This window comes from Onychomys torridus, chromosome 3 (genome assembly GCF_903995425.1).
Source record: "Onychomys torridus chromosome 3, mOncTor1.1, whole genome shotgun sequence".
Classification (NCBI taxonomy): Eukaryota; Metazoa; Chordata; class Mammalia; order Rodentia; family Cricetidae; genus Onychomys; species Onychomys torridus.
In genome coordinates this window covers 128239553-128252115 of record NC_050445.1, presented here as the reverse complement: position 1 = coordinate 128252115, position 12563 = coordinate 128239553, and the positions used below count along the sequence as shown (strand labels likewise).

The window sequence follows — 12563 nt, the reverse complement described above, 5'->3', positions numbered from 1 at the left end:
ACCATCTTACACTGTCAGAATGGCTAAGATCAAAAGCACAGAAGACAGCTTATGTTGGAGAGGATGTGAAGCAAGAGGAACACTCCTCCACTGTTGGTGGGAGTGTAAACTTGTACAGGCACTTTGGAAATCAGTGTGGCAGTTTCTTAGATAATTGGTAATCAATCTTCTACAAGACCCTAGCTTTGCCACACTTGAGCATATACCCAAGGAATGCTCAATCATACCACAGAGACACATGCTCAACTACGTTCACAGCAGCATTATTCATAACAGCCAGAACATGGAAACAACCTAGATGCCCTTCAACTGAAGAATGGATAAAGAAAATATGGTACATATACACAATGGAGTACTACTCAGCAGAGAAAAACAATGACATCATGAGGTTTGCAGGCAAATGGATGGATCTAGAAAAAATCATCCTGAGTGAGGTAACCCAGACTCAGAAGGACAAACATACTATGTACTCACTCATAGGAGGATATTAGATGTAAAACAAAGATGACTAGACTGCTACACATCTCCCGAGAGGTTACCTAGAAAACAGGACCCTAGGAAAGACACAGGGATCACTCAATGACAGAGAAATGGATGAGGTCTAGATGAACAACCTGGATGACAGTGGGAGTAATGAAGGGCAAGGTTTGAGGGAAAGAAAGCTTAGGGGATCAGGAGATCCCAGCTGGATCAAGAACAGAAAGGGAGAATGAGGAATAACAGACCATGATAAATGAAGACCACATGAGAACAGGAATAGGCAGAGTGCTCGAGAGATCCCCAGAAATCCACAATGATATATCCTCTGTAGACTGCTGGCAATGGTTGAGAGAAAGCCTGATCTGACCTAGTCTGGTGATCAGATGGCCAAACACCCTAACAGTCGTGCTGGAACTCTCATCCAATAACTGATGGAAGTGGATGCAGAGATCCTCAGCCAGGTCCCAGGTGGAGCTCCAGGTGTCCAACTGTTGAGAAAGAGGAGGGACTGCAAGAGCGTGAATTGTTGAATCCAAGATTGCAAAAAGCACAGGGACAAATAGCCAATTGAAAGAAAGCACATGAATTATGAACCAACAGTTGTGGAGCCCCCAGCTAGATCAGGCCCTCTGGATAAGTGAGACAATTGAATAGCTTGATCTGTTTGGGAGGCACCCAGCCTGTGGGACTGGGACCTGTCCTTAGTGCATGAGCTGGCTGTTTGGAACCTTGGGCTTACACAGGGATGCATGCTCAGCCTGGAAGGAGGGGACAGGACCTGCCTGTACTGAATCCACCAGGTTTAAATGAATCCCAGGGGTTTCTTGGTCCTGGAGGACATGGGAATGGAGGGGAGGGGTTAGGGGGAAGGTGGGGTGGGAGCGGGAGCGGGGAGGACAGGGGAACCCATGGCTGATGTATAAAATTAAAACACATAATAATAATAAAAATTTTAAAATTACATTTACATTAAAAAAAGAAAATGTGGTACATATACACAATGGAGTACTATTCAGCAGAGAAAAACAATGACATCATGAAATTTGCAGACAAATGGATGGATCTAGAAAATATTATCCTGAGTGAGGTAACCCAGACTAAAAAGGACAAACAGGTATGTACCCACTCATATGTGGATACTAGATATAAAACAAATGATAACCAGACAACCCACAACTCCAGAGAAGCTAGCTAACAAGGGAAGACCCAAAGAGGGACACTTGGATTGCCCTAGGAAGGGGAAATAGATGAGATCTCCATAAGTAAACTGGGGATGAGAGGTGGGCAATGGAGGGTAGGGAATAGGGGTTGAGAACATAAGGGAATGGGATGGTCGAGCTGGAACAGTGATGGAGTGTGAAAGCAATGAAAGAGATACAATGATAGAGGAGACATCATGGAGATAGAGAGAAACCTGGTGCTAGGGAAGCTGCCAGGAATCCCCAAGGATAACACCAGCTTGGACTATAAGAAAAAATGAAGAGGGTACCTGAACTGAGCTGAACTGAACTGGCTTACCCCAGTAATCAGATCAGTGAATACCCTGTCATCACAGAGTTTTTCTCCAGTGACTGATGGAGGCAGATGCAGAGATCCACAACCAAACACCAGGCAGAGCTCTAGGAGTCCAGTCAAACAGAGAGAAGAGGGATTCTATGTGCATCAAGATCATGATGGGGAAACCTACAGAGACAACTGAACCAAACCAGTGGGAACTCATGAAAGTTAAATCATAAGCTGTGGAGCCTGCATGGGACAGGTCTAGGCCTTCTGCATGGTGAGACAGTTGTGTAGCTTGATCTGCTTGGGAGGCCCCCTGGCAGTAGGATCAGAATCCATCCATCCCTGGTACAAGAGCAGGATTTTTGGAACCCACTACCTATGATGGGACATAGTGCAGCCTTGAGGAGATGGAAGGACTTGGACTTGCCTCTACTGGATGTGCCTCCTTATGGGAGGCCCTGCCTTCTTGTGGGGGTGAGTGGGGGTGCATTGGGAGGGAGAGGCTGTGGGGAGCAGGAGGAGAGAAGAGGGGATCTTTGATTGGTGTATAAAATAAATGAAAAATTTTTTCTTAATAAAAAAAAGAAATCTTTTTAAAAAATCAATGAAAAAAAAAGAAAGAAAAGAGGATTCCTGTAGTTGTAGAAGAGTCTGCTTACAGAAGGCATGGGATACTAAATGAAAATCCTAGACATAGGCTCTTGCCCTATGAGTTATTGGTCAGAACCCTCAAAGCACCCAAAACAACACAGGCTATTGCCATCACTCTTGGCTGCCAGTCATAACTAATTGATTACACACTAATACACCATGCACTTTGAATGCAGGATAGAGAGAAGTCAGTCTCAAACTGAATAAGAACCTTCCTCTTTGCTGGATAGCTTTCATAGAACTAGAAGACCCAATGCAGGCTGCTAAGGAAGAAAAGCTGTCAGTGATCTCATCCAGTGCTAGACACAGTGACTTACCAGGCAAGATGTGTCCACTGGTGCAGGAGTAGCATGACTGCTATTGGAGAAGTCAACTATTTTCTGATTGGAGTTTAAGCATCCTCCACAGGAGGGATTTCATTCTTGGTACAGTAAACCTGGCCAGAAACCCGTGGCTAGGGAAGTCATAGAACCTAGGGGAAGATTTACTGCAGATGTTTTGCTAAATGGTCTTGTTGTCAAACTGCCTTCTAAATATTTATATTTACACCCCTAGATCATTGATGTTCTTAACCTTAGTCAGAGAAGCTTCTTTTTACAGTGAACAGTGAAACATTACCAAAGCAACAGAGGGTTCAAGTCTTTTGGATTGTCCTAAGTTCTCACCTCACCTATCCCATTCAAAATACCTTGCCTAGACTCCCTCTCATTACTGAACATGGCTGTGAACACAGAAGTGACAGATCATGACTTTATTCAAATCTAATTTGTTTCTATTTGTATTTTTGTAGAAGAGTATTGAGACTGGATTGTGTAGATATGGAACCATTTAGGGAAATAACTGTAATAACAAATATGGCAGAGCTTCAACACACTATCACTCATGCCATGGATGTCAGCAGCATCTCAGGCCATGAGCTCAGTAGGAAGATTACCTTGATACAGATCTCTAAATCTCCTAATAGCATGTAGTGTACCATATTCCATATGAGTTTTCTATTGCTGCACAACAAATCAACATTAACTAAGTAGCTTATTCATCCTCAAGCCTGTGCCTCTCAAGACTAGGGATGACATGACTGGCTTCTCTAATCAGACTCATTTAAAGTCTAAATTGAGAGGAAATTGGAAATTTTCTTTTTAAATGTGGCCCCCTTTGTCCCCAAAGATGGCCTCAAAGATGGTGCCTCACATCAAGTCACATGCACGCCTTGAGTCTTTCTGATTTCACTTTCTGAGTCCAAAAATTATGGGCTCCTATGAGTAAGTTAGGTCCATTCATGTAGTTGCTGTCTTTTTTAATTAAATTTAAATATATTTTATCATATTCTTCCCCTCATCCAAGTCATTCCAAATCCTCTCCTTTCCCTACCCAACCAACTCTAGGTTCTTTCTCAAAAAGCAAAAATAATACAATAACAAAAACCAAGAAAACAAAATAAAATCACAACAAAAAGAAAAACTATAGCAAAATTAAAGCACACAAAAAATGTGGAATTCATTATATGTTGGTCAAATATTTCTACCTGTCCTGGAGTGGTTGATATACCCAGTGCCACTCTACAGGAGAAAATTGATTTTCCCTCTCCTAGAGGGTATAAGTGAGAGTTAAGTTGCTAAGATTTACCCTAATAGCTAGGTTTTTATTCATTCATTTTTAATATAACAAAATAAAATATAATAAGATAAAACAAAAACTATCACATCAAAGTTTGCCAAGACAAAAAAAAAAAAACAGAAGGAAAAGAGCTCAAGGGAAGGCACAATAATCAAGATCTACTTGTTTGCACACTCAGAAATCCCATAAAAAACAATGCATTGAGATCCATAATGTATAAAGGACCTAGTGCAGATCTGTGCAAACCCTGTGCATGCTGCTTCAGTCTCTGTGAGTTCATATGAGCTTTGCTCATGTTTATTTAGATGATCTTGTTTCTTGGTGTTCACAATCCCCTCTGGCTCTTACATTCTTTCTGCCTCCACTTCTGCAGAAAGATGAATATGGAATATATTCACTTATATATGAACATTAGTTATGAAGTCAATGATAACCAAGCTACAATCCATAGAACCACAGAGGGTAAGTATAAAATAAGGGACTAAGAGGCAAGGATACAGATAAATCTCTGTCTTAAAGTCAGCTTCTGCCATTATAGCTGCAAAATAACAGAGACTGAACTACTGTCTTTTCAAACCAGTGTCAGCAATTATTGAGTCAACAAACCTAGAATTCTGTTTATGTAATAGCATTACTGTTGCAGAATATTTGTTTACATTGTGTGAATATGTGTCATTGTGATTGGTGTAATAAAAAGCTGAATGGCCAATAGCTAGACAGGAGAGAATAGGCGGGACATCTGGACAGAGAGATAGATGAACTTGGGATAAATAGAGGTATGTGGAAGATGCTAGTGAGACACTAAAAATGTGAGACATAAGGTACAAAGGAGAGATAACCAAGCCACGTGGCAGAATGTAGATTAATAAAAACAGGTTAAGTTAAGTTATAAGAGTTGGTTAGAAAAAAGCCTAAGCTAAGGCCAAGTCTTCATAATTAATAAGTCTCTGTCTGGTTATTTGTGAGCTGGCAGCACAAAGGAAAGTCCGACTATACATTACATAGAATTGTCATTTACTAAATGCTCGTTCAGTCTATGCTGGTCAAGTGAAGCTGGGTATTGTTCAGAGGGTACAATTCTTTTTTTTTACATAACTTTTATTGATTCTTTGACAATTTCACATCATGCCCTCCAATCCCACTCATTTCCCAGTCTCTCCATACCTGCCCTTGACACTTGTAACATCACCCCCCAAAAGGAGAGCTTAAAGAGAAATAATAAAAATAATTTAAAAATTAAAAATATAAATCAGAATATTAATTTAAAAACAAACACAAAAACATTTCTCACCTCCATCTTTCCCACTTCTCCATCAGTCTTAGTAGCACTGAGAGCTGCTGTGGATCATGCAGTATAGAGGTTACAATTCATTTTTTTCCTTTTATTTTATTTTATTTTTTGGTTTTTCAGGACACAGTTGTTTTGTGTAACATTCCTAGGTGCCCTGAGTAGGATCAGAAGTCATCCCTGGTGCATGAGCTGGCCTTTGAGCCCACTACCTATGGCGGGACACCTTGCAGTTTTGAGGCAAGGGGGAGGGGCTTGGACCTGCCTCTACTGAATGTGCCAGGTTCTGCTGACTCCTCATGGGAGGCCTTACCTTTTTGTAAGAGGGAATGCAGGGTGGGTTGGGGGAAAGGTGGAGGGTCAGGAGGAGGGAAGGAGGGGATCTGTGATTGGTATGTAAAAGGAATAAAATAAATTTTAATTGAAAATATCTGTAACTACCTTGGAACTTGCTTTGTAAACCAGGCTGGCCTCAAAATCACTGAGATCCCCCTGACTCTGCCTCCCAAGTGCTGGAATTATAAGCAAGGTTACCATTCTTAATGTCATTTTGTAAATTAGGAAAATGACAGGATGAAAGAGCTAACAGTTCAGCAGGGACAGAAATGACATTGATGTCCAGTTTTCTTCATTGTGTGTCAAGCACAACATTCACTAGACAGGATTCACATGAACTAATTGTGACTATTGTTCCATGGGCTCTCCTAGCACTATACATAAACCTCATCCTCTTGGTTAAATTCCAGCATGTTAGCATCAGGCCAGGCTTTCACACATCGGTTCCTTTGTCCTCCTTCCTAAAGCCCAGCCCATCCTTTCACCATATCCAGTGTTCAAGCCTTCTGTGCATTTTAAAGGGCTCATCTCTGGGCTGTTTATGGGCAAATCTCTTCCCTCAGGGCTGGGATCAAGTACCTACTTTTCAATAAACATCTGCCTTTGCACATCTGGGTTGCATTCCACACAGGAACAATCCCTGTCTCTTACATTTTTTGTTCTATCATCTTGTCATTATTTTCTGTCAGAGGGTACTGACTGTTCTTTCCTGATGAGAGGCTAGTGCTGCTCCACTGAAGAAAAGTACCAATGTTAAAGAATTGAAAGTTAAGTTAAGTCAATAAAAATGAGAATGGTGGTAGGAGGAGGAAAGAGAGAGGGATCTGCGGCTGGTATGTAAAAAGAATAAAAAATTCCTTAGTAAAAATGATAATGAAGTCAGTATAAATAAAAATAAATATTAACAAAACTATATGCAAAAACAGATGAAGATTTGGGTCTTGGGATGAGGCAGAAGATTTGGTCACCAGTGTAACCCAGGGTATAGCTAAAAACTCAGCTATGTATCCTGGGCTAGCTAAAAACTCAAGATCCTCCTGCCTCAGCTTCCTGCCCGTTTGGATTACTGGAATACATCACCATGCCTGACAGAAGAGTGGTCCTTGATGCCATAATGCAAGGGAAGTCCAGAGCACCGAGAACAACAGGAGAATCTCGTGGACCCAGAAGAGGAATGACAAATATTCCTTATTGTCTCCCACCACCACTGAACTATCCTTAAGTCAAGAACTATGTGATTGGGGGGTTGTTTAAAATTACATGGCTCTTTGCATGGATTGTATAATATACATTGTATAATATAGAAATTATATACATTGTATAATATAGAAATGTTTTATTATGAACATAAATGAGAAATATCACCTTACTTTCCATATTATAACATTATATACTCTAGTTTTCAAAATAAAAATCAACTGTAAATGAGCACACCTCAAAATTAAAGACAAAATGTGAAGAATAACTTGTTTATTTCATGAGATGTATACTTGTTTTGCCATGTTTCTCTCATCTTTGACCTCTAGTTGGTTCACACTGAGCAACAGTACAGTGAATGTGCACAATAAAATAAAAGGAGCCAACTCTATAGGATGGAGACCTGAAAAAAGAAACAGTATGAGCTGAGGAGTAGGGAATTGTCCATTCTTCTCTTTCTTTCCTCGCGTCTTTCCTTTCTTCCCTTCTCTATCTTCCTTCCTCTTCCTCCCTTCCTTGGGCCCTCTCTCTTTTCTTCATTCTTTCCCTCCTTCCTCCATCTCCCACTTCTGCTGTGGGATAATGCCCTCATACACTGGTTTAATAAAATGCTGATTGGCAAGTAGCCAGGCAGGAAGCATAGGCAGGTCAAGCAGATGAGGAGAATTCTGGGAAGAGGAAGGGCTGAGTCAGGTGTCAGCTGCCAGACACAGAGGAAGCAAGATAATAAGACAGAACTGAGAAAAGGTACCAAGCCAACTGGCTAAACATAGATAAGAATTATGGGTTAATTTAAGCTTAACAGCTAGTCAATAATAATTCCGAGCTAATGGCCACACAGTTCATAATTAATATAAGCCTCTGTGTGTTTGCTTGGGTCCAAGCAGCTGCGGGACTGGCAGGTGAGAGGGATGTGTCCTGACCACTGGACACAGAAAAACTTCTGACTACACCCTTCCTCCCCCTCTCCCTCCCCTTCTCCTCCCTCACCTCTCTGCCTCCTTCTTCTCCTCCCTCCTACCTTCCTCTCTCTCCTTTCTCTCTACTCTCCTTATCCAGTGCTTCTTCTTTAATCCCTTTTTCCTTCTTCTAATTAACTCATAACTTTTTTCATTTCCTTATTTAATTAAAATACTATTATGTCATTTTCCCCCTTAAAAACTTACTAAAAAATCTATCCTTTGGGCTAGTTAAACCAAGGTAGGGGAGGGAGCTGAGAATGTAAAGAAATACTCACTTCTACAACTACTTAATTGTTTATCCATCTGTCTTTCTTACAACCTTTCTGAGGAAGAATCCACAGTACTGCACAAAAGAATCTTTTGCATGCGTCTGGGGACATCTACTTTACATACTTTTCCTCATTTATGAAGTCTTATATTTCCTGAAGTTTTATTTATGTTCAACCTGAAGAATTTTCATTAGGTGTTTTTATTTTTTTAAGAATGGGCTAGGTGTGGCTCTGTGAGTAATGTGCTTGCCACGTAAGTGTGAGGACCTGGTTCACATCCTAAGAACCACATAAAGCCAGATGCAGCTGCACGACATGATTGTACTTAGAGTGATGCTGTGACAAGATGAGAGATGGAGACTACAGAATCCGCAGAAGACTCTGGGGAGGCAACCTTTCATGAGAGGTGGTGCACAAGAGACCCTGTCTCAGATAGGGAAGAAGGCAGCAGCCACACCCAAGGCTGGTCTCTTATCTCTACCCATGTGCCACTGCAAGGAGATGGCCTCAAACAAGAGCAGACACAAACACACAAACATACACACACAACATCACACACACTGTAACACAGACTTTTAAAAAAAATCAGGAAATATACCAAGAATTAACTATGTTACTTTTCTTCCAGTCTTTATTCTCCATTCGCTCTTAGATATTTTCACTGGGTGTGAACAATTTTGAAGGATCAAGTTGTTACTGAAATAACTTACATTCTTTACATGGTACATCCATAATACACACCCCTGTACCACACCTCAGAAAGACAAGAGGTTAAAGATTCAATAGAATAGGCTGCAAAACTCCTTTAAAATATACTTGCCAAGACCCAATGATACCGCTCTTAGGCTTATACCTAAGGAATGCTCAAACACACCACAAGGACACTTGCTAAACTATGTTCATAGCAGAATTATTCATAATAGCCAGAACCTGGAAACAACCTAGATGTCCCTCAACCAAAGAGTAGATTTTTAAAAATGCGGTGTATATACACAATGGAGTACTACTCAGGAGTAAAAAACAATGACATCATGAAATTTTCAGGCAAATGCATGGAACTAGAAAATATCATCCTGAGTGAGGTAATCCAGACTCAGAAAGATAAACAAGGTATGTACTCACTCATAAGTAGATACTGGATGTAAAGCAAAGGATAACCAGACTACAACCCACAGCTCCAGAGAAGCAAGCTAACAAAGAAGACCATAAGAGGGATGCATAGATTGCACTGGGAAGGGGAAATAGAGGAGATCTCCTAAGTAAACAGGAAGTGAGGGGGCAATAGACGCTAGGGAATAGGGGTTGAGAACGTAAGGGAATGGTATGTTTGAGCTGGAACTAGGACAGAGTGTGAGGCCAATGAAAGACATATCTTGATGGAGGGAGACATCATAGGGATAGAGAGAAACCTGGTGCTAGGATAGTTCCCAGGAATCCACAAGGATGACCCCAGCTTAGACTACTAGCAATAGTGGAGAGGCTGCCTGAGCTGGCTTACCCCAGTAATCAGATTGGTGAATACCATAACTGTCATCATAGAATCTTCATAGAGTAACTGATGGAAGCAGATGCAGAGATCTACAGCCAAACAACAGGCTGAGCTCCAGGAGTCCAGTTGAAGAGAGGGAAGAGGGATTCTATGAGCAAGGGGCATCAAGATCATGTTGCAGGAACCTACAGAGACAACCTAACCAAGCTAGTGGGAACTCATGAACTTTAGACCAACAGCTGTGAGACCTTCATGGGACTGGACTAGGCCCTCTGCATATTCAAGACAGTTATGTAGATTGGTCTGCTTAAGGGGCTCCTGGCAGTGGGATCAGGATCCATCCCTGGTGCATGAGCTGACATTTTGGAGTCCACTACCTGTGTTGGGACACCTAGCCCAGGCTTGATGCAGGGGGAGGGGCTTGGACATACCTCAGCTGAATGTACTAGGCTCTGCTGACTCCCCATGGGAGGCCTTACCATTTCAGAGGAGGGAATAGGGTATGGATTGGGGAGGGGGGATTTTGGGAGGGAGCTGGAGGAGAGAAAAGAAGGGGATCTGTGATTGGTGTGTAAAATGAATTTTAAAAATTAATAAAGAAAAAAGATACGCTTGCCATGCTCTGGTAAATTTTCTGCTGACACCAACTCCCAGAGGGTGAATCAGGAGCAGGTGCCCCTTTTAGCACCAGCACACACTTTTCTGGGCTGATTTACATATTGAGTCATACAAGAGCCCTGGCTCTTTAAGGGCAGCTGCCAAGAGTCTAAGACGAATCCTCTCTTCACACTCCCAGAGATGGAGTCAAACACACTCCTCCTATGCATGCTGCTGTTTGGTGTTCCAGGTGAGAGGGTGCAGAGAAGTGTTGGGTATTGGTGAAATTATTAAGGCCACTCCACGTAGTTAAAAGAGAGGTTTATTTTGTGGGGTAACTTACAAATGAAGGGATAGGTAGGTTGTAGGGTCTGGCAAAGGTATGGCGCAGTCCGGAGGTGTTCTCAGGAGAACTCTGCTTGGTCTACCTCCAGGGTTCAGAGTCCGGGCATCAAGAGATCCCTCTCATTTGGATCCTGGGTCTTCAGTGTCCTCTCTTGGCCCCTCCTTGTAGACATGACCATTACTGAAGCCTCAATGGGGGTTGGAACTTCCAGGCCAAGGCTGGAATGGCTACCCACTACAGTTGGAAGCATCCAATGTGGCCATCACGGTTTTCCATGCCTCCAGTATCTTGATCATTAGAATTAAGGCATTTGTAATTGGTTTTAAGTTCCCTCATTCCCTTTGATTTTTCTGGTTTCTCAAAGTGATATATTCTTACAATTTCTAAATGAAAATTTTCTCTACTAGGAAGGTTTCTGAACATGTATAACCATGGACTGTGTGTTAATATTTCCAGGTTCCACAGGGGACATTGTGCTGACCCAGTCTCCAGCTTCTTTGGCTGTGTCACTAGGGCAGAGGGCCACCATCTCCTGCAAAGCCAGCCAGAGCGTCACTTTATTTGGCTTTACTTATATGCACTGGTACCAACAGAAGCCAGGACAGCCCCCCAAACTTCTCATCTATGGAGCATCCAATACACAATCTGGGGGTCCCTGCCAGGTTCAGTGGCAGTGGGTCTGAGACAGACTTCACCTTCACCATCAATCCTGTGGAGGCTGATGATGCTGCAATCTATCACTGTCAGCAGACTAGGGATGTTCCTCCCACAGTGCTCCAGGGCTAAACAGAAACCTCCTGGGGTTGCTGCTCAGTGAAGCTCAGTCTCTGAGCACTCTGTTAGTATCTAAAGTCTCTAGACCTATTGGGGGAAAGATCTTAAACAATGAAATAAGCTTTTATAAATATATGCATGGTTGTATTCATCCCATATACTTTATAATTTAATGAATTCCCAGCAAAATATAGACCTTTATCATTATTTCTTTATTATTATTCATTAATTTGTTTTTATTAACACATATTTATCTTTTGAAGATTTTTTCTCTTTCTCCCCTGTCTCCCTGACCACATCTCTGTCCATTCCCTCCCACCTTCAGTATTCCTGCTTTGGAATTTCCTATCACTTAAGATTTACTGTTTCAGGAAGGGAGAACAAGGAATAACAGACCATGATAAATGAAGACCACGTGAGAACAGGAATAGGCAGAGTGCTGGAGAGGTCCCAGAAATCCACGATGATACATCCTCTGTAGACTGCTGGCAATGGTCGAGAGAAAGCATGATCTGACCTAGTCTGGTGATCAGATGGCCAAGCACCCTAACAGTTGTGCTGGAACTCTCATCCAATAACTGATGGAAGTGGATGCAGAGATCCTCAGCCAGGCCCCAATTGTCGAGAAAGAGGGGGGGACTGTAAGAGCATGAATTGTTGACACCAAGATTGGAAAATGCACAGGGACAAATAGCCAAACAAATGGAAGCACATGAATTATGAACCAAAGGCTGTGGAGCCCCCAGCTGGAGCAGCCCTCTGGATAACTGAGACAATTGAATAGCTTGAAACTCTTTGGGAGGCATCCAGGTTGTGGGACTGTCATTAGTGCATGAGCTGGCTGTTTGGAACCTGGGGCTTACTCCAGGGACACTTTGCTCAGCCTGGAAGGAGGGGACTGGACCTACCTGTACTGAATCCACCAGGTTTAAATGAATCCCCAGGGGAGTCTTGGCCCTGGAGGAGATGGGAATGGAGGGGAGGGGGTGGGGGGAAGGTGGGAGTGGGGGCGGGAGGGGGAAGGACAGGGGAACCCATGGCTGATGTGTAAAAT

General features: G+C 42.3%; 1 pseudogene; it reads left to right on the top strand.

Moving 5' to 3' along the window:
- Positions 1 to 10590: 10590 nt before the first annotated feature.
- LOC118580134 lies at positions 10591 to 11521 on the top strand (annotated as a pseudogene).
- Positions 11522 to 12563: the final 1042 nt, after the last annotated feature.